This window comes from Lathyrus oleraceus, chromosome 5 (assembly GCF_024323335.1).
Source record: "Lathyrus oleraceus cultivar Zhongwan6 chromosome 5, CAAS_Psat_ZW6_1.0, whole genome shotgun sequence".
In the NCBI taxonomy this organism is placed as follows: Eukaryota; Viridiplantae; Streptophyta; class Magnoliopsida; order Fabales; family Fabaceae; genus Lathyrus; species Lathyrus oleraceus.
Window position 1 is genome coordinate 585,829,407 of NC_066583.1, and position 22,987 is coordinate 585,852,393.

The following is a 22,987-nucleotide window of genomic DNA, read 5'->3' on the forward strand; positions in this document are numbered from 1 at the left end:
CCCATTAACCTCAATCAATAAACAAATTGACAGTTCTAACAAGGCCTTCCAAACTCAATTTTCAATACTCATTAACTTAACCATTCCAATTAACAATCAATTTAAAATCAATTAACATTCCATTCACGTTACTTTAAGCCAAATTCCACTTTACAAACTGACAAGCTTACACAAGTCAGAATTAACAACCCTACAATACAAATTCCACTGTGAGCCCATACAAACATAGTGTAGAGAATCAATAACCAAAACTACTAACTGAAATTTAAATTCATAACTAACTCTAACAGATTATTTTCATTTGTAACTAACTGATGAATTTCATGTGAATCTCGGGTGAATTTCGTTTGCACTTGATAACAAAATTTGAGCTCTATATATCAAACACTCTTCACTCATTCAGATCAAACACTCACTTTCATAAATTCTAAAATTCTCGAGACTGATTTTCATGTCAACCCTCTCTTCAACCTCACACGGAGCTCTACCTCAGAAACTCCATTGAAGGTTCACCTCGAAGCTTCGATAGGAGTTGAGTTAAGCCTCTCATTTTCACTCCTCTTAGATTCAATCTCTCAATCACTTCGGTATCTCAATTAAAGAAGAAGTTTAGAAGAAGAAGAGGAACAAAGGAAGCAGCTAGGATTGAGATTTACCTGATTCAAGTGATTTTTTGCCGTGTCTTCATCTTCTCCGGTTCAAGCTTCACCAAAACAAACCTCTATTTTGGAGGTAAATCTTCTTTCTCTTCTCCTTGCCATGATATTGAAGGTGTGAAAAACACAAGAAATGGGGGGTTTGAATTGGGTTTTTAAAAGAAAAAGCTTTTTTCAAAATAAAAACTCTACTACCAAGTTGATTAATGAATAAATAAAAACACAAATATTTTTATCCTGGTTCATTTGAAACTCAAAACTAATCCAGTTCACTCGCCAGGATGATTTTCCTTATACACAAGTACTTAATCCACTATAATCAATAGATTACAATAAACACAAAGAATACCGTTCTTTGTCTTCTCAAGGATCCAACTAAACCTTAGTCTCCTCAAGGATTCACAAAGAAAAGCTTTCTTTGTCTTCTAAAGGATAACCTCCTTAAGGAATCAAACATATAGTTTGAATACAAGTTTATGTGTTACAAGATACTTCTTCAAAATCATATTTTACACAAATGAATAATAAATACTTAAAGAACACTGAATATGAAAGATGAGCTTTTCACAAAGAAAATTAGCTTGTGCAGTTCAGCAACAATAGAGCAAAACGTGAGAGTTCTTCAAGTCTCTAATGCATGCTTATATAGTGTAAGCATGTGACCGTTGAAGGGGAAAATGGGGAAAGCTCCTTGAGCGACTGTCCACTGTTGGATGAGAAAGGAATGATACCACGTACGTCCTTTCGCCCACAAAATCAGTGACAGGTGTGATAAATAGTACATTTCTTGCCCATGAAATCAGGTGGTGGAAAGGTTATTCGATTTGTACTATGTACTATTTGATCACGTTTCCATTTGATCTTATCTTCATATTCATTGGCTTCTGATAAAAGATGATTGAAGCATGAACTGAAGAAATAGAGAGTTGGATTCAAAAACTTCAGAACCTTGAGTCAGAATATTGACAGCGTCAATAGTCGGGCTTGAGTTCTTCAGAGTCTTCAGAATCTTCAGAGTCTTCAGAAACTTCAGCCAAAACCTTGATAACTTCAATTGTCTGTCTTGAGATCTTCAGAATCTTCAGCTGCTTAACACAACTTCAGAAGCTTGCCATTCTTCAGAAGCTTATTGATCAGAGTCACGTCCAGAAGCAAAACAACTAAGAGAACATTGCAACAACAACATAGTGTTTCCTCATAAGCTTCTGATGGGTGAGATAACGCAGAAGCAGAAAGAACATTGTTGCAGCAATATTGATGTCTTTCAGAACTTCTAATTGCAACGCAGAAGCGAATTTGGAGCACAAAGTTCAAAAACTGATGATGTTACACATCATATGATCAGAATCAAAACTTTTAAAGCTACACAATAACAAACCATTAGGGTGCCAAAATTGTTCTCACACAAATACAAAGTTGTTATCATCAAAACTCAAGGTATAGATGCAGAACCAAATCTTATTCTAACAATCTCCCCCTTTCTGATGATGACAAAACATGTATTTTGATGAACAATTTTGTACAGGGTAATCACATAAGAATACATCTTACAGAAGCACAAAGCTCCCCCTTAGATGTATAATCTTATAAAGATAAACTCATAATGAAAGAACACTTTCCTGATTTACCTATTGAAGTACCATAATGAACAATTAGTCAGAATCTGGTTTAACTTCAGAAGTTGATTTATATTGTCCAGAACACTGGTTGATAACATCATTCTTTTGGTAGACCTTCAGAAGGGTTTTCTTCAGAAACTTCTTTGAAGAGTCTTTCTTCAGAACCTTCTTAAAGACCTTTCTTTAGAAACTTTTTGAAGACCTTTCTTCAGAAACTTCTTTGAAGAATCATTATGATTCTTGAGACAGAAGGTTTGACAAATCATTCTGAATCTTGAGAGTTAACCTTGCAAAAACACTTAACACACTTTTTCTCGAAGTATTTATTAATAGAAACATTAAAACAATGTTTGGGTTTTTTACTTAGGAATTTAGATATCAAAATAAACTCTTAATTCTTGCTCTTTAGAAGGTCATGTTTTCTCCCCCTTTGTCATCAATCAAAAAGAATAAAAAGACAAAGTAAATAAAAAGAAACCAATAAAAAAAATTCATTAAAACATCCCAAACTGGCAGTGCAGAGTACAGAAGCAAAAGCAAAAGAAAGGCAAAAACAGTTAAAGTAAAAACAAAATTCTAGGGGGTTCTAAGAAGGAGGAGGAGGAGGAGGAGTAAGTCTTGACAAAATCAACTGGAACATCAAATCTTTCTTATCCAGATGCTCATTAACCTTCGCATTATCAACCTTAATCTTCTCAATGGTTCTCAGAAGAGAAACCAGAATAGGCTGAGATGCAGAAGCTTTAGAGACCACAATCTAGTTTGGAGCTTCTTCCGTTGCAGCATCCTCAAGTTCAGGAGCAGAAGGCTCTGGAGCAGAAGATTCTTCAATGTGCTGAGCAGATTCTGTTGGAGCAACTTCTTCTTCTACTACCATGGGTTTTGGAGAGACCTCCTTCACTTCTGGAGCAGGAAGACAAAGTTGAGAATTCCTCAGCTTCCATAATTCCATCAAGGGCACGAACCCAGAATGAAACTTGTTTTCAGCTAAGGTATACCCAATATCCTTCATCCTGGAGACTTCGGAATTCGGCCAGCTTCTGCAAGCTTCCCATGCTTATCGCTAGCAGCAGGGTTTGCAGAAGAATGACTAACAGTCATTGCTTTCTCCAAACACTTCTTGGATTCTGAATCCAATTCCACGGGAATCTTACCAAGGTCAGAAGAGGATGGTGTTTGTACTTTGGGATATGTAATGGTTAAATTGATTATGGAATCGTCAAAGTCAGGACCAAAAACGGATGGCTGTGAGGGTAGAATGATGTGGGATGATTCTGGTGAGGTTACTTCCAGTTCAAAGTCGAACATTCTCTCAGGAGTTCCTTCAGAAACATGTCCGTCAGAAACACTCCTTGTAGGAGATGTTCTAAGTGGTGTGACATTTGGATTAGTTGGTTGGGGAGCAGAAACAATTAATGATGGTGAGGTGGGTGTATTTTGTAATTATGGAGAAGATGATGGAGTTGGTATCAATGATTGTTATAAAGTTGGAACAAAAACTATAGGAGTTTCTGTGACAGATGTTGCTATGGTTTCTGTAGGTTATGTATATTGTTAATAGGTGGTGGTGGTGATAAATCAATAACAAGAGTTTAAATGGGTGGAGTTATTTATGGTGTGGGTAATGGAAATGGTTCAGACACAATAGGTTGAGATGGTGGTGTTAGAGGTAAGATTCTAGATGGAACAGAAACAGAATCAGAAGAGTCAGTAGGAAACTTACCAGAAGCTCTTAAGGGTTGAACAACCCCAGACATATCTTTTCGGATCATAGCCTTCTGGCACTCACTTAGAGGTACCTCATCTTCATCTTGAAAGATAGCGACCTTTTTCTTCTTCTGGGCTCTGGAGGATCCTTCTCCTCTGAATTCCTTTTTCCTTTTACCGTGAACATTCAGGTAAGTTTCTGTAAGATTGAAGGGATCCACCAATAGGTCGAGGCCATCCTTGAGACAACTTTCCAGATACATTATCAGAACCTGTGGGGGATCCACTTTGGTGAATATGGGATAGTCATCTATAGGATTTATGGTACCACATATATCATCCTTGGAAAAAAACTATATTTGATTTACTAATCATTGAGATGAGACCCATACTCTTTAAGTTCTTACCCCAACACACTTTCTACCAGCTCCTCTGTTAGCCCACTGACTAGAAGACCTTCTACCACTCCACTTTCTACCAGAATGTCTGAATTTAGCCTGCCATTTGGGATGAATTTTCTTCTAGCTTCCATGGAGGATCCACCAGTTCTGGATTCTCTGATGGAACCCCTAATGAATTTGAACAGAAGCAATGACAAACCCAACTTAACTCCTTTCTCTGGAAGGAACAACATAATCTTCTAATGAGTATTGATGTAGTCAGAACTATTGGTAATTGGTTTGTGATTGATACACCCCAGGATAATCTAAAACCAAACTTTCAGATTGTTGGTTAAATCCTTTGCACTGGGAGCCTTTTCATCAGCAAAGTTGGTACATTCTTTGAAGATTACTGGAGAGATGTCAGCGTCCCTCTTAGCTGAGATAGTTTCACTATGAACTCTTTTCCCTTTGCCATCATGCCCAATGAGGTCAGCAATGGACTTTTCTGTGATGACAATATTCCTATTCATAACATAGGAAGTCATTGTTTCTCTTTCCGCAGTGGCATGAACCCGGAATTTCTTGACAAGCACAGGATAGACTGGACCTGTGAGTCTCTCGAAGAAATTGTTCCATCCTTGAACATTTAGGGTTTCTGTGAAGTCGAAACCATTTTCCTTCAAATTTTTGAAGTCCACGATCATTTCATAGAGCATAGTGAGTTCATTTACTGGAGTGTGGAGAGTGAGTTCAGGAATTCCTTCCAGTACAGTGCCTTCAGAACGAAGTTGTTGTTCAGCAGACTTTGCAGATTGTTGAGCCACTGAAGATTGTTGTTCAGCCATTTAAGTGATGAAGATGAAGATGGAGATGAAGAACAGTTGAGAGAGAGAGAGAGAGAGAGAGTTTTGAGGTTGAAAAACTTAAAAGTGTAGGATAAATGTGCTTGTAATGTGAAAATGTGAGTGATGTGAGTTTAAATAGACAATTTTAGTAATGATGACAAAAGGTGTGCGCAGACATGAAGGGAAGTGTAATGGTTTAGACCTAATTTCAAGAATTGTTAAACCCAATGTGCCACGCTTTAATCATGCATGCTCAGAAAGTGGGACAATTGTCTCCACTAAGAATCACACAAAATCAAATGACAAGACAACCATTAAATGCTTCAACTGTTCAGAATCAGGAAGATAAATTGATAAGATTGCTTTTGACCAGAACCTTTCTGATTCTTGAAAACATATTGTCATTTTGGACAAGGTTTCATAAATAGATTTTCCTGAATGAATGTGAATCTATCTTCAATTGATGGTATGTTTCAACAAATTTTAAGTGAAAAATTCCCTTCTGAACCTAGTCACGTAAAAAATGATTTTTTATTTCAATATGCTTAGCCCTAAAATGCAAGATAGGATTCTTAGATAAACATATAGCATAAGTATTATTATAGAGAATATGGATGTTACTCTCAAATATCTAATAATCTTCCAGCTGACTCTTCATCCAGAGCATCTGAGTGTTGCATCTAGAAGCTACAATGTATTCAGCTTCAACTGTTGAAAGCGCAATTGTTGGATGTCTCTTACTAGACCATGAGATTAAGTTTTCTCCTAGAAATTGGCAAGTTCCAAAAGTACTTTTTCTTTCAATTTTATCTCCAGCATAGTCAGCGTCATAATATCCTAGTAATTTATACTCACTTTATTTTATATAAAATAAACCAAGATTAGTAGTACCTTTCAAATACCTAAAGATTCTCTTAACAACAGTTAAGTGAGTTTCCCTAGGATATGATTGGAAGCGGGCACATAAGCATACACTAAATAAGATATCATGTCTAGAAGCTGTTAGATAGATAAGAGAACTTACCATACCTCTGAAAAGCTTCTGATTTACCTTACTGCTTACCTCTTATTTATCCAGAATGCATGTAGGATGCATTGGAGTCTTTGCTAGCTTACATTATGATAAGTTGAATTTCTTCAGAAGTTCCTTTGTATATTTACTTTGATGAATATACGTGCTTTCTGGTATTTGATCAATTTGAATTCCCAGAAAGAACTTCAGTTCTCCCATCAGACTCATTTCATATTTTTCCTGCATAGACTTAGCAAAATCCTTGCACAACGACGCATTAGCAGAACCAAAAATAATATCATCAACATATATTTGCACAACTAGAATGTCATTCTTTAAGGTTTTGCAAAAGAGAGTTGTGTCCACTTTTCCTCTGGTAAAGTTATTTTCAAACATAAATTTTCTTAGTCTATCATACCAAGCTCTTGGAGCTTGCTTTAGACTATACAAAGATTTTTTGAGTTTAAAAACAAAATCTAGATTTTAAGAACTTTCAAAACCAGGAGGTTTATGCACATAAACTTCTTCAGAAATATAACCATTCAGGAATGTACTCTTTACATCCATCTGATAAAGTATGATATTATGATTGACTGCAAAAAAATTAAAAGACGAATAGACTCTAACCTGGCAACTGGAGCAAAGGTTTCTGTATAGTCTATACCTTCTTCAGAGTGTCTAAATGAAGATCTAGTTCTGACTGGAGCATTCTTATCTCCCAAAATCAATTCTTCATAATGAGGGGTTCTTAATCTTCTCTTCTTTTGATTAGTTAAACCAACTCCAGCTTCTAGTTGAGTCATATCTGAGTCGTTTTCTTTAGATTCTTTAGCTTTGCCTTCTGAGTCTTTTTCTTCAGAGATAATTTCTTTAGATTCTGAAAGATTAATCTTCAGATCTACAAATTTCTCAACCAACTTTGACTTTTTAGGGTCATGCTTAGCATTGAATCTAACATGAATTGATTCTTCAACAGTTAGTGTTTCTGTATTAAAGATTCTATAGCCTTTAGAGCATTTAGAATATCCTAACAATAAACACTTATGTGCCTTAAAGTCAAACTTGCCAAGAATCTCTGTAGTGTTTAACATAAAGCATTCACATCCAACGGGATGAAAGTAAGAAAATTTGGGCCTTGTATTCTTCCATAATTCATAAGGAGTCTTACCCAGAATAGGTCGGATATAAATCTTGTTCTGAATATAACATGATGTGTTGACTGCTTCTGCCCAGAAATGCTTAGCCATATTAGTTTCTTAGATCATGGTGTGGTTTGTTTCTTGTAAAGTCATATTCTTCCTTTCTACAACTACATTTTGCCGTGGAGTTCTAGGACAAGAGAAATCATGGGAAATGCCATTTGAATCAAAAATATTTTCAAAGTGTTTATTTTTAAATTCGCCACCATGATCACTTCTGACTTTGACTAATTTGCCATTCATTTCTGTTTGCACTAGTGAGAAAAAGGTTGAGAACACGAAGTGAGACTCATCCTTGTGTTTCAAGAACTTTACCCATGTCCAACGATTGTAGTCATCAATAATGACTAATCCATACTTCTTTCCATTGATATAAGCAATTTTCACTGGTCCAAACAAATCAATGTGCAAAAGTTCTAATGGTCTAAAGGTAGAAACAACAGTTTTATCTTTGAAAGAATATTTAGAAAACTTTCCTTTTTGACATGCTTCACAAAGAGCATCTGAAGCGAACTTCAGTTTGGGTAGACCTCTGACTAATTCAAGCTTATTTAGCTGAGAAATCTTTCCCATGCTAACATGACCCAAAAATTTATGCCATACCCATTGATCTTCCTCAACAGACATTAGACATTTTACATTTGATCTTCAAGATCAGAAAGTATAATTTTATAAATGTTATTTTTCCTCTTTCCATTAAAAAGGATTGTGACATCTTTTTGACTAACAACCTTACAAGAATTTTGATTGAAGATGATATCATAACCATTGCCACTAAGTTGGCTAATGGACAATAGATTATGCATTAGACCATCAACTAAAAGAACATTAATAATAGAAGGAATTTTACCATTACCAATGGTTCAAGAGCCAATGATATTTCCTTTCTGGTTTCCTCTGAAACCAACAAAGCCTCCAGGCTTAAGTTCTAAATCTTGGAACATAGACATTTTGCCCGTCATGTGTCGCGAGCATCCACTGTCCAGGTACCATGATGGGTGTTTTAGCTGAGCTGCTAATGATGTCTGCAACATAAATGATTTTATCCTTAGGTACCCACTTTCTGGGTCCTCTTTTGTTAGTTTTCCCAGAGTTTCTTACAACTTTGGGTCTTTTAGCAGAAGGATAATCATGAGAGATTTGTGCATGATACTTAGGTTTCAGAAATGAGTTCTTGTCCTTAGTATGCTTCTATGTGTGTGCAGTAATATTAAACTCAGTGCCAGCAGGCACGAAATGCACATAGAGAGGTTTTTGTTTAACATTCTGACTTTCGTCATGTTTTCTAGTTTCTGTACAACCCAAACCTTTCCTTCCATTTATGCTAACTCTATAGATCAGGGAAGCCATTTTGCTTATATATATGCTTTTAGCCAGAAAGTACCGGAATGCTCTGTCATATCTGATGACGCAATCAGTACCAGAAGCTTCTGAAGTTATTTCCTCTTCTAGTTTTGAAATTTTGCTTTTCCAAGCAGAGTTATTACTTTCTAAAGAAAATAATTTTTTGTTTATAGAGGAAATATCATTCTCAATCTCTTTTTGAGTTTCAGAAGAAGTTACTTGGACTAGTTTAAGGTCCTTGTATTTGCTTTGTAGAATTTGGTACTTTTTCAGCATTTCAAAAAGACAACTTTCAATATCAGAACGAGATAGATTAGACAATACCTCTTCAGTATCAGAGTCTGATTCTGATTCTAACAGAACCTTGTCTTCTGGTTCCTCGGAGCTTGTGGGATCCTCAGTAGTTGCCATCAGTGCAACATTAGCTTTTTCTTCGTCAGAATTTTCTTCTTCAGGTTCTGAGTCATCCCAAGTAGCCATGAACCCCTTCTTGACTTTGGATAAGTTCTTCTTGGGGCTTCTATCCTTCTTCAGCTTGGGAAAGTAATTCTTGTAATGACCTGACTCCTTGAACTCGAAAAAGATAACTTCTTTTCCAGAAGTTTGCTTCTTTTTACCAGAAGAGGATTTGAAGTGACCAGTAGTCCTTCTGACTCCTTTGAATTTCCCTTGACCACTTTGCCTGTGTTTCCAGAGTCTGTTGACTCTTCTTGAGATTTGAGATAATTCATCATCATTTTTTGAGTCTTCATCATATCCTTATGATATTTTTAGAGCTACGGATTTACCTCTCCTCTGTGGTTCATCTTCTTCTAACTCAATCTTATGACTTCTTAAAGAATTAACAAGTTCTTCAAGACTGATGCTATTAAGATCCTTAGCCATCTTTAGAGCAGTTACCATAGGTCTCCATATTTTGGGAAGACTTCTGATAATTTTCTTGACATGATCAGCTGTAGAATACCCTTTGTCCAGAACCTTAAGTCCTGCAACAAGCATCTGAAACCTTGAGAACATGGTTTCAACATTTACATCATCTTCCATTTTGAAAGCCTCATATTTATGGATTAAGGCCAAGGCCTTTGTTTCCTTTACTTAAGCGTTTCCCTCATGAGTCATTCTCGGAGAGTCAAAAATGGACTTCTTGCTAACATATTTCCTTCAACATTTACTGGGTGATCATAGCCATCAACTACGACATCCCAGAGATCAACATCGTAACCAAGAAAGAAACTTTTTATTCTGTCTTTCCAGTAGTCAAAATTTTCACCATTAAAAATAGGTGGTTTAGCACTGTAATTATCTCTATCATTATTAACGTTAGCAACGTTAGCGGCAACCATTGTTTCTCACACAACTGGATCGGTACTGAACACTGTGAGGTGTTGATAAAAACTTTTTATCACAATCAGAATCGGAGCTCTGATGCCAATTGAAGGTGTAAAAAACACGAGAAAAGTGGGTTTGAATTGGGTTTTTAAAAGCAAAATCTTTTTTTCAAAACAAAAACTCTACTAACAAGTTGAATAATGAAGAGATAAAATCACAAAGATTTTTATCCTAGTTCACTTGAAACTCAAAGCTAATCCAGTTCACCCGCCAGGATGATTTGCCTTATACACAAGGACTTAATCCACTATAATCAATAGATTATAATAAACACAAAGAATACCCTTATTTGTCTTCTCAAGGATCCAACTAAACCTTAGTCTCCTCAAGGTTTCACAAAGAAAAGCTTTCTTTGTCTTCTCAAGGATAACCTCCTTAAGGAATTAAACAAATAGTTTGAATACAAGTTTATGTGTTACAAGATGCTTATTAAAAATCATATTTTACACAAATGAATAATAAATACTTAAAGAATACTAAATACAAAAGATGAGCTTTTCAGAAAGAAAATTAGCTTTTGCAGTAATAGAGCAAAACGCAAGAGTTCTTCAAGTCTCTAATGCATGATTATATAGTGTAAGCATGTGACCTTTGGAGGTAATATGGGGAAATCTCCTTGAGCGACTGTCTATTGTTGGATGAGAAAGGAATGATAACATGTACGTCCTTTCGCCCAAAAAATCAGTGATAGGTGTGATGAATAATACATTTCTTGCCCACGAAGTTAGGTACTGGAAAGGTTGTTCCATTTGTACTATATACTATTTGATCACGTTCCCATTTGATCTTTTCTTCAGATTTATTGGCTTCTAATAAAGGATGATTGAAGCATGAAGTGAAGAAATAAAGAGTTGGATTCAGAAACTTCAGAATCTTGATAACGTCAGTAGTTTGGCTTGAGTTTTTCAGAGTCTTCAGAAACTTCAGCCAGAACCTTAATAACTTCAATCGTTTGTCTTGAGATCTTCATAAGCTTTAGCTACTTAACACAAATTCATAAACTTACCATTCTTCAGAAGCTTGTTGATCAGAGTCACATCTAGAAGAAAAACAACTGAGAGAACATTGCAACAACAACATAGTGTCTCCTCAGAAGTTTCTGATGGGTGAGATAATGCAGAAGCAAAAAGAATATTGCAGCAATAATATTGACATCTTTCAGAACTTCTAATTGCAACGCAGAAGCGAATTTGGAGCACAAAGTTCAAAAATTGATGATGTTACACATCATATGATCAGAATCAAAATTGTTTGTTAAAGCTACACAATACAAACCATTAGGATGCCAAAATTGTTCTCACACAAATACAAGATTGTTTTCATCAAAACTCAAGGTATAAATGCAGAACCAAATCTTGTTCTAACATATATTGTTATTGTTGTGTAGAGGATGTTATTGGCATCGATACCCCCAATATTTTTTGATTTCTTATTCATTCATTTATTCATAATTCCGAAAAATTACAAGAAATCAGAAAAATGATTAAAATCTATATAAATAACATTACACCTAATTCACCCTCCCTCTTAGGATGTGCACTCAAATACTTTACAAAGATGACCAAGGCCAATCAATGTGTATTTTGCTAGAATTTCTCCGAAAGTGATTCAATTATTCTCTTGCTTTATGTGGATGATATGTTAATTAATGGAAAATACATTTAAATAAGTGTTAAAGAACACTTTGAGTTAATATTTTGCTATGAAGGATTTAGGAGAGGCTCGGAAAATTCTTGGTATTGAAATTTGTTAGAGATAAAAATGAGAAGAAGTTGAATTTATCAAAAGAAATGTATATGGAGAAAGTCCTTCGGCATTTTAGTATGGATAAGTCTAAAGCGGTGAGCATTCCACTTGCTTCTCGTTTCAAGATTAGTCATAAACTATGTCCATCTACAAATGAAGAAAATTTGAGTATGAAGAACATTTCATACTCATCGGTCGTTGGTAGTTTGATGTATGACATGGTTTGTACAAGACCAGATACTGCTCGTGTCATGGGAATGGTGAGCTGTTATCTCTCAACTTCACAAGACCACAACTTTCACCTAGAAGCTCATTTTGAATTGATTCCTTTTGAATTTTGTTCTACTCCATGTAGTGAAAATTTGACTCAAAGAAAATTGGAAAACGCACGAGTGGATTGGATTTGGCCTAAGCTTGAACATGGTGAACTAAACTCTATTTTGGTTTGTGACCTATAATGTTTAATCATGCCCAAAATAATTTGGGACCACTTCTCATGCGTGCAAACTAATTACCATGACCAAACGCATCTGATGACAACTTAAAACGACTTGAAAAGCTCAAAAATCACGAGTTTGGCACCAAACTTTCACACGATCAGGATCTAAAATTTTCCCAGTCAATTCACATGAATTCAACTATATTTCACACGTATTTGAATTCCAACACATTCCCTATAAATAGAGGAAGCTTTAGCCTTCATTTACAAGCTTTGAACGCCAACAAAACTCTGAGACCATTAAAGCCCAATACCTAAAATAACCAGACAAGCTCTTTTTCAATTCAAGCTCTTTTACTTCCATTTATTTGCCTAGAATACTTCATCGGCATTCTCTGAAGTTGTCTGAAGCATCTTCTTGGTATGAATCCTTCTGCAACCTAGCTTCCAGATCCACCATTATTGACTTTTGATGCTTCATTCGAACAGGTAGATATGAGTTACAACCTTGAGCAAAAAAACTACCACACTCTTCGCCTTATTCCACTTATGAAAAACCCTTTATTACTTGGCATTTATTTTGTGTATTCACCATTTAATTTTAATTTGAATAACTAGGGTTCTTCGAGTTCTTTAGCAAATTCTTACTGCTCAGAGCAAATCAATTACTCTGATGCAAGGAGACATGAACGATGAGATGTTTCGCAACTGAATCCATGCTTGGTTCATGTTAAAAACACGAGTTCATGAAGTTGAAAAATCAAAAATCTAGAGGTTGAAGATGAAGTTCTTCGCGCGCTTCATATGGGAAATTCAAACTTTTCCTCCAATCAGAACGTCCCACATGACCTAGTCGTTGCATTTGAAATGTTTTAATTCTTTTTTTATTTCATTTTATTTCCTATTCATCTTGCTTTATTCATATGTTTCTCTTATCTTGTTTGATTGTTTGCTTGTTAAATCTTAATGAATCAAAATATGATAAAGTAACTTGCACCTAATCTTAACCCTATGCTTGATCTGGAGTATTGAAGACCTTTTGGACTTTGGACTTTGATTTAGGATTTAGGCCCTTTTCTTGACTTGGAGTGACCTTGGACCCCGAGACCTTGTGTAAACTTTAACTTGCTTTGCTCCTAATGAACGTTTTTTGTGATTATTCTTCCTATTGGTTATTGCATTCACCTGGTTAGGTTTAACACACTTATACACACACATGGCTTCCTATTAGGCTACTTCACAATGAGACATAGTACATTACACTTTGCACCCATATGGCTTTCTCTTGGGATACCTACCAATGAGACCTTGGGCTAGTTTTGTATGATCATGCATCTTTATTTGTTCATCAGTCCTTTCCTTTGATTTGGCTTGATCAAATTCACATTTGATCTACTAAATCCCCTTATCTGTTACACATCCCCTTTTTCTTTGTTAAGTGAGCATAAGTCCTTTGGTCACTTAATAGGACTTGCCTCTGTCACCTTGGGGCATTTAACCTCCTCACAAGTTCAAGACCCACAATGGACTACAACTATATTCAACTGTCAGCCGTCTGACTCATCCCCACAAACATCCTTGGGAACCTACTTCAATAACTTGCCAGTCTTTGACTAGGCTTGCATGCCATGAGCCTTAAGAAATAGAGAATGATAAGACAAGGTTTTCCCTACACTTGTTTAGAATATCTCTGAGTACGATATGAATGACTCAGTTGTTCAGAGTATTTTTCTCTATTCATAGACTTTAGTGCGATCCCAATCAATTCATTGTCAAGTATGTAACTAGCCCTTGTGGCTCCTCTTTTTAGATCCTTTTGGTTTAAAGACCATTACAATATCTCTATCTTTTGGTATACACTTGCTTGGTTATTCCCCTTTCTTGGTTTTGATACCATTTTATCTTTGAGATACAACTCATGATCATTCTCATTTTCTTGGTTATGACACCACAATTTTTGGATACACCTTCTTGGTCATTCCCCTTTCTTGGTTTTGAAACCATTTTCTCTTTGAGATACACCTCATGGTCATTCTCATTTTCTTGGTTATGACATCGAATTTAGAGATACACCTTCATGGTCATTCCCCTTTCTTGGTTTTGACACCACAATTTAGGGATACACCTTCATGGTTATTTCCCTTTCTTGGTTTTGACACCATTTTTGTTTTGGGATACACCTTCATGGTCATTCCCCTTTCTTGGTTTTGACACCATTTTGTTTTTGAGATACACTTCATGGTCATTCTCATTTTCTTGGTTATGAAACCGAATTTAGGGATGCACCTTTATGGTCATTCCCCTTTCTTGGTTTTGACTCCACAATTCAGGGATACACCTTCATGGTCATTCCCATTTCTTGGTTTTGACACTAATTTCGTTTTGGGATACACTTTCATGGTCATTCCCTTTTCTTGGTTTTAACACCATTTTTTTGAGGGGATACACCTTCATGGTCATTCCCCATTTCTTGGTTTTGACACCACTATCCTTACCATGTTAGACCTAGTGCTTTGATAAGACCCTTGTAATGTGAGTCTCAGGCTTTGATAAGTTTCCTTTCTGTTGGTTTAAACATCATTGCAAATTCCTTTCCTTTTCAGGGACACACCTTTATGGTCAACCCCCTATCCTTTACCTTTTAGGGATACACCTTTATGGTTAACCCCCTTCCTTTCCTTTTGGTTTAAACACCGCCACCTAATCTTATCTTTTTCTCAGTCTTTGTCCTCTGAACTATGAAGCTCTGACTTCCTTATTTCATTATGAGGATACGTAGGCACGAGGATGCGAATCCTTGGAGAGAACCTTTCTCCATTCTTCTTCTCTCTCCCCTTTTTTTAGTCTTTGTTACCCAAACTACGAGGCTCTGCCTTTCTCATTTCACTATAAGAATACGTAGGCATGAGGGCCACAGTCCTCTTCGAGCACTCTTTTCTTAACCCCTTTCTTTTCTGGTTTAAGTAATTGTATACCAACTCCTAGATAAGTGTAACAACTCCATAGAAGTCGTCTTCACCACCATAAGTAACTCCTTTTACAAACATACCAGTATTTATGGTTTTTTTCCCTTCAGTCCATGTCTCAGTGTGAAATTTATATCCTTTCACAAAGTATGTGTTCCATTCATTTACGCTTTGAACATGGACTTCAAACAAGTTTCTCAAATGGAGTATTTCTTGAGTAGGTGCAACAATACATGACAATTGTTCCTTGAACCATGCTGGAAAATACGCATGAATGTGGTCGGTACTTGCTTGTTCACCGGGGCTATGAGAATAGGAGGTGTTAAATGCCCTATAAAGAAACACACTATAAGTTTGTATGTAGTAAGTTTTATATTCACAATGTAAATATAAATATGTATTTGGGGTATACTTACTCAAGATATGGTTTAACTTCAACGCAATTAATCAAGACATGAACATGCGCATATTGCATTTCTTTTTGGGCCAGCCAATGCACATTCTTCTTTCCAGAGGGAAGACCGAAGACCGATAAGATAAATTGACTTCTTTGTTTAACATTTATTGCATTGCTTATGATTCTTGGAGTTGACATCAAGTGATTAAAATAATGACTGGAAAAATGTGATATTTCCCGATGCAAGTAATGTGCATATATTGATCCTTCAATGTTAGCTTTATTTTTCACCGATCACTTTAAATCACCCATGAACCTTTCAAACATATACATCCACCTACATTGGATAGGGCCGCAAGATAAGCTTCATATGCAAGATGCACAGGTAGATTCTCCATAGAGTCGAAAAAACCAGGCGGAAATACTTGTTCCAACTTATTGAGAATGACTGGAATATTTTGGTCCAATTTAATGATGTCATCCACTCTTAAATATGATGCACAAATATCTCTAAAACATTGAGTAATTTCAGTTAATGGATTAAACACATGTTTAGGTAGGGAACCGAACGCAATTGGAAGCAATCGTTCCTTGAAAACATGGCAATCATGACTTTTCATTCCATGCAACTTCCCAGTGTTGGGGTCGGCACACCTTACTGTTTGAAGCATAACCCTCAGGTATTCTCAATTTATGTAACCATTGACAAACCAATTTAGCTTCTTGGGAAGTTAGACTGTAAGTAGCCTTGGATTTTAATAATTTTCCATTCGGTTGAGGCTTCAACTCCAACTCTTTTTGATTATTCCAAATTTCCATGTCTTTTCTAGCCTTCTCATTATCCTTTTTTTTACCTTGAATATCCATCATTGCATTAAATACATTATCAAAAAATTCTTCTCGATATGCATAACATTCAAGATTATGTCGCAATAAGTTATCTTTCCAATATGGGAGGTCCCAAAATATACTTATTTTTGTCCAATTGTGTGTGACCCCATATCCTTGAATTTTGCATGCTTTACAATTATCTTAAATTTTGGCAATTCACAAACTCAATTCAATACTTCACCTGATAAAAATCGAGGGGGAGCCAAATTTGCTACTCGCTCGTCTTTTTTGAAATCATTCTTGTTTCTTCTAAAGACATGATGATCTGTGAAGAATCTGCGGTGATAACCAAACCACGAACTCCCCCCCCCCTTTTTCCAACGTAAACACCTTGGTGTATTCCATGCAATGCGGACCACCTATTTTTCCATGTGTACCCAAACCAAACAACATGCCATATATGGGAAAGTTGTTAATAGTCCACATCAAGACAACTCGCAAAGTAAAATTTTATTTACAAGATATATCACAAGTCCATTCTCCAATCCACAACCTATTAAAATCATTAATTAAAGGTTGTAAATACACATCGATTCCGGATTTTGGACTCGACGACTCTGGAATGAGGCAAGTCAAAAACATGTATGGTTTTGTCATGCACATCTTAGGAAAAACGTTATAAGGGGTTACAATAACTGGCCAACAAGAATATCCACTTTCCGACGCTTGGACATATGGAGTAAAACCATCAGAGCGTAATCCAAGCCTCACATTTCTAGGTTCTGCAGCAAAATCACAATGTATTCGATCAAAATGCTTTCATGCCTCGCCATCAGATGGATGTCGCATAGTGCCATAACTTGTTTTGTTTGTATGATGCCATGTCATTTGACTTGCACTGTGCATTAAATCAAACAAACTTTATAACCTTGGTATTATCGAAATATAAAACATGGACTTCACCGCTACACGTTTTTGCTACGATCAATGGCTTTACTACGAACGTTATATCTTGGACTTTTACAGAACATACATACCTCCAACTCTCCATCATTAGTACCAAACTCATTGTCATAAAACAACATGCAACCACTAATGCAACAATGAATCTTTCTTACTTATAAACCAAATTCGACACCAACCTCTTTGCATCATAAAAACTTATAGGCAGGTTGTCTTTCGTATGAGTCGTGTCCAACATCATTTTTGCAAAGAATTCAAAACACTGACCAGGAACATTTCAATTTGACTTGGCGATCAATAATCTCACACACATTAATAATTTTGAATCTGACGACCCCTAAAACAACAGCGTATTCATTTCTTTCAAAAACTGATAAAACCTTTACACTTCATCATTTGGAAACTCTTCCCCATAAAAATCTCCAGGTTCATCATATGTCACATTCACCCCAAAAGCATCGCCAACCATCTCATCAATCATGTTAAACTGTTCATCATATTCCATATGTGATCGACTACTTGAAGCATACGTATTAGCTGTCATAGGAAGAAGTATCCTATTTTCAAAATGCCCCAAAACATGCCAGACTACAAATGGGAATTAGGAACCTATTTTGCAACAAAGAATGATTTGAAGGAGGTAATTACTTCATAAGCAGTTCAGACATGAAGGGATTTGAGGTTCTCTAAAAATTACAAACAAAGGGTAAGAGTGATATGTAAATAAGGGTGTGATTGGAATGCATATTGTGGGAAGTTACCATATGAAGATTCTTGGCAATTGAGGAAATTGGTGGATAAGCATAATTGTAGTATATCATATAATGTGAATCTCATGACTACAAAGTGGTTAAGTAAAAGAATTCAAAAATCTTTGAAAGATAATCCAAATCTGAAAATCAGGGGCATCAAGGAAAAAGCCCAAAGGAAATGGAATATTGGTGTAAACAAGACTAAGGCTATTATGGCTAGGTGTGCAGTAAGAGGATTGGTTGATGGCTTCTTTCTAGAATAGTATACAAGAATTTATGACTATGCACATGAGATCCTTACAATAAATCCTGGTTTAAATGTCAAGATTAATGTTCAACCTATTCCAGACAATGTAAGTGACAATATGCCTCACTTCCAAAGGATGTACATTTGTTATGCAGCTTACAAAGAGAGTTTGAAACTATGTAGACCTATAATTGGGCTTGATGGCTATTTTTTGAAGGGCCTATGTGGAGGTCAAATATTGGTAGCCATAGGAAGAGAGATCCTAACGACTAAATGATGCCAATATCATTTACAGTTGTTGAAGGTGAAATAAAGGACAATTGGACATGGTTTCTAGAACTATTGATCGAGGATCTTGGAGGTAGAAGCTAATTTTGTAGATATACCTTCATATCAGACCAAAATAAGGTATTAATCTCTTGTATTTATTTTGTGCATGATTATAACTCTAGAAGAGATCAGAACATACATAATGGAAATGTGGGAAAAAATAGAATGCGATTTGCAAACCTTAATGATGATAACATATTGCCCAATATTATGAAGAGGTACTTTACAAACTGTTATGTTCTGATACTTTATAAACTGCTATGTTCTATATACTCAAAATATTTTGGTTATTAGGATTGCAATGATAACTGAATACACCAACATGTGGATTGTAAGGTATACTCACAATGTTATGTTCTATACTATATACTCATAATGTTATGTTTGCTGAGATTATCTCTTGTTTTCCAAAATGTATACTGAGCATATCTTTGAGGTTAGGCACCTTGAAAATGTTGGAGATAAGTTCAGTGTCAACTTGCAAGATCAAGTTGTACATGTAGGAAATGGCAGATGACAGCCTTGCCATGTATGCATGCAATTTCTTCCATGAAAAGTAGAAATTTCAAGGTAGAGAGTTACATACCAGATATATACAAAAAGGAAAATATCAAGAGGTAAACAACCATGTCATCTACCCTGTTAATGACTCCAACCTATGGGAAAGGACAATCTATAACGATGTGCAGCCACCCGTATTTAGAAAAATGCCAAGAAGGCCAAAAAAGAAAAGGAATTTAGAGCAAGGTGAAGTTGATGGCACTGGTCGCAAACTGAGGAGGACTGGACTACATATTAAATGCAGTAAGTGCAAAAAAAAACTCGTCATAACAAGCTTACTTGCAAGTACCCACCAACTCAGTCTCAATCTCATACACAACCAACTCAGTCTCAAGCTCATGGAACTCAATCTCAACCTCAAACACAACCAACTCACTCTCAGACTTAGGGAACTCAAGCTCAATCTCAGAAACAATTAGCTCAGTCTCATACACATGAACCTCAGGCTTAGACACAACCATCTCAATCTCAAGCTCAGACTCAAGCTCACACAAAGTCTAAAGCAAGTGGTTTTAGGACTCTAGTCAAGAAGTTAAGCATTAGGAGGGCAACAAGAAATGTGGGATCACCAGGCCCTACAACTAGGTTATCTGCATCAAGGAATGTGGCAGGCCCTACAATTAGGCTCACTTCATCTCAAGCAAGCAAGAAAAAAAAATAGATATTTTAGGCTCACTTTTGTTATGATGTTTTAGGTCATAATTTCACTTATGTTTTGATACAATGTATTGTCTTAGGCCTGTAATGTCCCTTATGTCACTTATGTTTTGATACAATGTGTTGTCTTAGGCCTGTAATGTAACTTATGTTTTGGTATTATGTTTTGTAACCCTTATATGAGAATTCTGCTATGGTGCAATGAAAGACATAAGTTGCAAAGCTTACTGTTGTGGCTAAATATACAAATTATAACAGTTAAGTAACAAATTATACCAGTTAAGTTACAAATTATACCAATTTAGTTACAAATTATACCAGTTAGGTTATACCAGATTGATAGACAAATTAAACCAGTAACTATACCAGGATATAAACAACATTACACAGGTTGCATTAACAATTCATTGATCTCATAAAACAATTGCATATGTTACATTAATATTGCACGTGTTACATTAACAAATTAAACCCGTAACTATACCAGGTAGAAATACAATTCATTCATCCCATAGAACAATTCAATTCCATTTTAGTGTACAATTACATTAAAAAATTGTAGATTAATACACTTAAGGAAACAAAAAATGATTTTTTTCCAAAATGTCTTCCACTTCATTGTGTTATTGAGAGCCCCCTCAAGTTCTTCAATTAATCCTTCAAATTTAAGCAATTTATGATGTTGATCTTCATTCTTTTTTGCTAAGATTTCCAACCTCTTTTCTTGATTCTTGATAAACATGTCCCTGTCATCTTACACTTCAGCATAAAACCAATCAAAATAATCGCATCCATTACTTGTATTCCCCTACACAGGTTACATACAACATTAGTCACTGTATAAAATCGAAATTGCAAACTTAACAAGATAAATCATACCTTATAATGTGGACATCTCCAAAATTACTTCCCAAATTTTTTGACTATTTTTGCCCTTCTGAGTACAACAAAATCACCACACCAATAGTTAGGTCTCCATTGATTTTTCGAAGAAACAAAATTAAACTCAGATTCGGAACTATAGCTCACTTATCCATCGTACCAAGACCCTTTTTGCGATGGAGCAGAATTTTTATGAACCATTATTCATAGATTAAAGAAACAAGATGAAGGAAACTTGTGAAGACGATGGCTACTGAAGAAGATAAAGGAAACTTATGAGCAGTGAAGAAGGTATGCACAAATGGAGTCTGCGGGTGAAGAAGGTAGGCACAAATGAGAGTTATGCACAGAACCCTAAATCACATGAAGAAGACATCCTAATAATAGTTATTTTAAAAAATATATACTTACTCAAATTTTATTTTCTCACTTATCTAAAATATATATATACTTACTTATATAAAAATATTCCTTATAAAAAATATTTTAATTTATAACTTAATATATTTTGTTTAATATATTTTATATTTTATAACATATTAAATATATCTAATAATATATTTAATACTATATTAAATTCAGAAAAATAACATATACTATTTAATACATTCATTTAATATATTATGTATCTTTTTCTATAATTGTTTAATATATATTATGTTTATTATTTTTAAAATAATATATATTAAAATACAATGTTAGTATCTATATTTGGTTAAAAGAATATATTATAAAAATAAAAAACGATAAAAAAATTTAAACAAAGATATATATGAATTTAACAAATCTAAAAACATATTAACCTATAAATTTAAACAAATCTAAAACTAATTGCCAAAATCCAAACAACAAACTAAATCTAACATGTAAATAAAACATATATATATATATATATATATATATATATATATATATATATATATATATATATATATATATATATATATATATATATATATATATATATATATATATATATATATATATATATATATATATATATATATATATATAATTGCCAAAATATCTCAATAAAGCAACAAAATATATTTTGTGACGATGCACATTCTTGAATGATTTGTTTAATAACCTAAATTAAAAATGAAAATTAAAAAAAAATATTAATACAAAAATTGAATTGAATTAAACAATAAACAAATAAAAGAAAAATCAAATAAATATTTTTTACTTTTGAATTAATTGGATGAAGGTGAGAAGAAATGAAGCTTTGATGTTAGAAGAGAGAAGGATGAAGATTGGGATTGGAAGATAAAATGAGGTTTGAGCTGAGAATGATGAAGAAAGAGAATGAAAATTAGTTTTGTGCATGGAGGAAGAACAATGGAAGCCAGCAAAGTGAAAATCACGTCGCAACTCAACGACATGAAAATCACGTGGCAACTTAAATATGATTGTTGCGTTGTGACATGAATTCAACCTCAATAATACTGAAATGTCAGAATGGTAATGATCCTAACCAAACATTCATTCAAACAGTCAAGATTCCCACGTTAAATATTTTTAAGATTGTGCATAAGCAGAGATGTCTACATCTTGAACATTTGCGTAACAATCACGATTATGATTCAATAACAGACATAATAGTCTTGATCTCTATCTCACACATCAAACTCGCACAATAACTTTTCTTAAAGTATATTCTAATAATTTGTGCTTTAATGACCCTCCACGTTTATCTTAATTTAGTGAAGGCTCTAGGAATTCTGCCTCAAAATTCTATAGGAACCAACCTAAGTTCCATAATCACATACACGAGTATATCAAGAATACTCTTGTAGCTAGGTACTCCCTCATACAGAGTATAAATCTCATTAAGAGTTTCTATTATTTCATCCTCTTATTGATTCACGATTCATGCTTCTCTTATTCCCATTAGCATGATCACCTCATATTACTTACAACTTGTTATTACCAATTGAACCTATTTCTTGGGATCTTCGGTCTATTAGATCGGATTATCATCATGAGCAACTCATTTCTCTATAGGCATCAGTCGCATATTCTTGGATGTATTATGGACTTTCTCTCTAGCTAATCCTTT